This window comes from Corvus kubaryi, unplaced genomic scaffold, assembly GCF_017639235.1.
Source record: "Corvus kubaryi isolate FWS band 111438036 unplaced genomic scaffold, C.kubaryi_AGA036_p1.0 37265, whole genome shotgun sequence".
Classification (NCBI taxonomy): Eukaryota; Metazoa; Chordata; class Aves; order Passeriformes; family Corvidae; genus Corvus; species Corvus kubaryi.
In genome coordinates this window covers 2,761,959-2,766,805 of record NW_024581080.1, presented here as the reverse complement: position 1 = coordinate 2,766,805, position 4,847 = coordinate 2,761,959, and positions in this window count along the sequence as shown.

Genomic DNA, 4,847 nt, shown 5'->3' with positions numbered 1-4,847 from the left:
GCCCAGCTGTCGGCATGTGGGGATGGACCCGGAGCCCCCCACTGCATTTCAAACTCCGAGAGCTGTCCCTGGGAGGAGGGATCAGCCGGGGGGAAGGGGATGGAGGGCTGTAAGCCAAGCTACTGCCCCCAGCTCACCGAGGCCAAGCAGCTGTCGGTGGGCTGGGAGATCCGGGCAGGGGTTGCAGTGGCTTCCCATATGCTCACCGAGGCCCGGGGGTGCAGAGGGGACCCAGTGCCCTCACATCCCACCCATCAGCAGGCTTGGCAGGCCATGGAAACAGAGCTGTGGCCTTTGGAGCTGTTACTCAGCTCCGGCCCCAGGCTGGGACCCCTCAGCTCAGCAAGAGAACCCCCAGTCCAGGCTTGGAGCGATGTGCCTGGAGGGAGGGCTGGGGATCCCTCTCACCAACCCAGCTGTCTCCATGCCACTCCAGAATCCTCCCACCTGGAACGGCACCTCCATCCTGCCCGGTGCCCTGAGACCCTCCGGCCGCACGGAGCGTGGGCGGGTGGGGGGCTCCTGCCGGGGACAGCCCCGCCACGGGGACAATAATCGGCTAATTGAGCGGTGGCTGGAAAAGTCCCTCTGGACAATGCGGGGATTAAGGACTGGAGCATGAAGTCAAACGGAAACGATGGGGGATGCGTGGTGGGGATGGCAGGGGGAGCCCCAAGGAACACCCTCCCATCCCGGGGGATCTAGGCCTGGAAGGGGTGCAGCATCCATGCTCCAGGACTGTGGGGGCTTGGAGCCCGCGAGGCTGCCGGCAGGGAGATACAGTTCCCTTCTTCTTCTTCTTCTCCTCTTTTTTCATCTCAAAAAGAGGAGCCAAAAGTGAAAAAAACAAGATTGTTTTTTCAAGCGTGCTGGAATCCACTTGGATAAATAACAGCTCCAGAAACTGGGCTGCTGAAACAATAAACTTCCTCTGGACCCAACCAAAAAAGGACGCGGGGAGACGGTGGCTCCCCAGCCTGGGCAGGGCAGGCAGCGGCGCGGGGGTTCCTGGGGGGGCCGCGGTGGGGGTGGGGGCCCGGCCCGGCTCTGCTCTCCAAGTGCATTAATTCAAAGCATATGCCCGGAGCAGATACGGCACAGGCTGCGCCCCGAGCATGGCTCGCTGCTCTGCACAGGGATTTCGGGAAGAGAAAAGAGGGGCCCCGGGGCTGGAGAGAGGTGCTGAAGGCTCTGGCAATGAGAAAGGTTCTGGAGGTGGCAGTATCACAGGGGGGGCACGCAGCAACCCAGAGGGACCCCACAGAATCCCAGCGGGACTATGCAGCGTCCCAGAGGGACCCACAACATCCCAGGGGGGAACCCACATTCCAGGAAGGACCCCACAGTTCCCAGAAAGAACCTTGTGTTCCGAGGGGAACCCTACAGCGTCCCAGAGGGGACCCCACAGCATCCCGGAGGGGACCTCGCATCTTCCAACCCAATGGGGCTGGAGAACCAAAGACCTGGCAGGGATCCCCCCTCCCTGCTTTGTTTGGGTGCTCAGGGGCTCTTCCCCTCCCTGTGCCATGCCTGGGCGTTTCCTCCAGCCTCACGTCACGCCGGGCTATTTCGGATGGTGAAAATTATTGTTCCAAGCCTCGGCTTTTGTTAGCACAGGAAAAATAAGCCCCGGAGAGAGGGCAAAGCCTCCAGAGCTGGCCTGGGCCGGGATGCTCCGACTCACCAGGCAGCACCACGACCTGCAGCCCCTGGAAAACCCAAACCTGATGGAGCTGCAGCCCAATAAACAACAAATAAAAAGCTGAAGAGGGCTTGAGAAAGGAACCATCTGCAGGGCCCGGGATAGAGCGGCCTTGGAGTGGGGAGTTCAAGTAGAACTGGAAATTGGTCATAAGTCAAAGCCCTCTATTCCCTGCAGACAATCTGTAATTTCAGTGCAATCAAGCTGTGCACATAAATGAGGCCTGTGCTGGGATTCCACATCTGGAAGAGGTTTGGGCTCCCGCCCGTGTGACAGCGGGGCTGGCCGAGGCTCTCCAGCTCTCGTTAGGGATATGGCGCTTTTTCCATCAGGCGATTAGCACAGGGGTCAGCTGGGCGGGATTAAAGCCTTGTTAATCCCTGTCTGCAGCACCCCGGCACCTCACAGCCACGCTGGAGGGACAGCCCCGAGAGGTGCCAAATCCCCTGGTCCTAACTGGAGCAGGATGTGGGGCTGGGGGCCACACTGCGCCCCAGGCTGCACTGGTGCCAGTCCTGCCAAAACAGCCAGGCCACCTCTCCAGGGCCACGAGTCAGAGCGGGGTGAGAACCCCGTGCACCAAGGCTGGCACCCCTCCTTCCTCCCTGCAGGGAGCTGGGCACAGGAATTAACCTGGGTGTGAACTGGGGCGGGTGTTCGAGGGCACACACCGTGTAACGTCTGCTGGGGCTGCAGGGGGTTGTGAGCATCACCCCCTCCCCACACCCACAGCCATCGCTGGAGATCCCTGCGAGGGCCCAAGGGAAGAGCAAGGAGACAGCTCCGCTCAGCAGACACTCCCCATCAGACACCAGCGTGTCCCCGGGACTCTGGGACCATGGCCGAGCCCAGCAGTGGCTGCAGGGCAGGTCCTGGGGCCACAGGCATCCCTCATCCCTTGTCCTTTGTCCCTCATCCCTGCTCTGCCTGTCCGTGGGCTGCGGTGCCAGCGCGCATTTCTCAGGCGTGGGGGGTAAATGTGCAGCAGCTGCCGCGGAGGCAGCGCAGGATTCCTCAGCACAGGCCTAATAATTAAAGATAAATAAAGCGAGAGTGTGGGAAAAAGCCAAATGAGAGGCGGGATGAGGGACCCACAGGGTGACAGAGCTCCAGCCACTGAAGCTTCTCTGGCCACCTGCCTGTCCCCAGCCACTGCCTGGACAGCTGGACCTGCGGCCGAGCCAGGGTCCCTCCCGCGCTGGCGGCTGCTGGGAAGAGCCTCCCCGGTGCACAGCACTCAGGCACGCCCGATTCCAGGCTGGACCGGATGAGCGCTGGAACACGGCTCTGCTTTGAAGCGTTACTGCCCCAAACACATTTCCTGCAGCACAGGCAACAGCAGTGCCGAGCACCCGGGGGGACAGAGGGGACCTGAGCACGCCGGGGCACAGACAGGACCTGGCACCCCGGGGCACGTGTAGGAGCCCTGCTCAGACCCAGCTCACCCGCAGAATTCAAGATTCGGCTGTCCCCAGCAGGACGTCCCCAAGGCACGTGCAGCCCTTGCCACATTCCCGGGCCCCTCCACTCCCTGCTCGCACCCCAGTGGCTCCAGGAGACGCTCCCAAAGTCGGAGCCTCTGGTTTTGATTGTTCCATCTGGAAAGGGTTTGGAATAAATCATGTTTACTGCGCGAGAGCAGAGCCAGGGTCACCGCATATTTGTAGGTTTCTGCCTACGCCTGTAGGTTTCATGTCACGTTTTAGTGGGATCGTGTAATGCCCTAATGCTTCTGCACGGTCATCCCGGCCCCTCCGAGGGGGCCCTCGGCACAGCCCCCACTGGGAACAGCTGGGGAGGGCACTGGAGCAGGCATGGGATGGGATGCTTTTCCCAAATGCAAACTGACAAAGGACTAAACATCCCTGCGAGCGTTTGCGCGGGGCTGACATACGAGGAAGGGCCATATGAGGAAAGACACGAAGAGCAAAGCTCACGAGTGTGATGGAGAGCCCAGCTGTCACCTGCCTGAGGCCCCCCAGTGTCCCCCACCGAGGGAAGCCCAGGACACCCCTCAGTGCTGCTGTTCTGGGACAATTTATGCTTTTAATGTGACCGTTGCACTCAGACCCTGCTCACGGCACCATCCTGTAGCCCCGGCGTGTTCCATGCCTGCACTCCTCACGGGGACGCTGGTGCCAGCGGTGTCACCTTCGCTGCCACCATCACCCCAAACCAGAGCAGCGGCAACACGCCCCAGCGGGTTCGAGGATGTGAGAGCAGACAGGACGAGGCAGCCCCCAACCCCAATCCTCTGCAGCGTCCAACCAAACCCACCCGAGGAGGGGAAGGTGGGAGCCACGACCATGGGCAGGCTGGCATGGGCAGGAAGCACAGCCACGCCGACGGGACAACACTCCGGGTGAAAGCGACGTTCCCCCCGGCTGCAGCGCTGCCAGCCCAGTCTTCAATCCAGATTTTAATTCAAACATCTCCTCTGGAGTTATAAATAAACCCTGCAGCGAGCAGCGCGCGGCTGCCAGCTCCAGCCGAACCCCAACCCCCTGCACGGGGGCCGCGAGGAAGAGGAGCCTTCACGGATTAAGCAGCAGCTTTAGACCCTTTGCACAAACCCCGAACCCATTAACTGCTCCTGATCGCTGCTCAGTAAATATTTCCAGGGACAACAGTCACTTTCAAACAAAAACAGGCTTCCCAGCACTCAGAAACGCTGCGGAGGGAAGCAGGAGAAGGAGCCCGTTTCCTGGATTTCCAGCTCACGTCCACACCAGCCCCGCGCTGCCGCCGCGCCGTAGGGACAGCGGGGTCCCCTCGGAGTCCAGCGCCACAACACCCCTATAACGCGATTTGAGCCACGTTACGCAGCACCGAGCGACGCTTCCGCTGGTGCAGAGCAGCTTATTGAGAGAAAAAAGTAACTTCGTCGCGCTCCCGACCCCACGGGGCTTCACCCCCGGTCTCCGTGTCCCCGGTCCCCGTGTCCCCGCCAGCACCTGCCCGCCACGGGGCGACCCGGGGATCCCCCGCCGCGCAGCTCCAGCACGGAAAGGGCTCAGCGCGATCCACGCGTGGGTTCTCGTCCCGCTCAGGGGGCCCCGGGGCAGCAGCGCCCGGCCGGGGCGGCGCGGGGCAATGCCGGGCCGGAGGGAGATGCCCGGGGAGACGCCGGGGACTGGGGGATGCC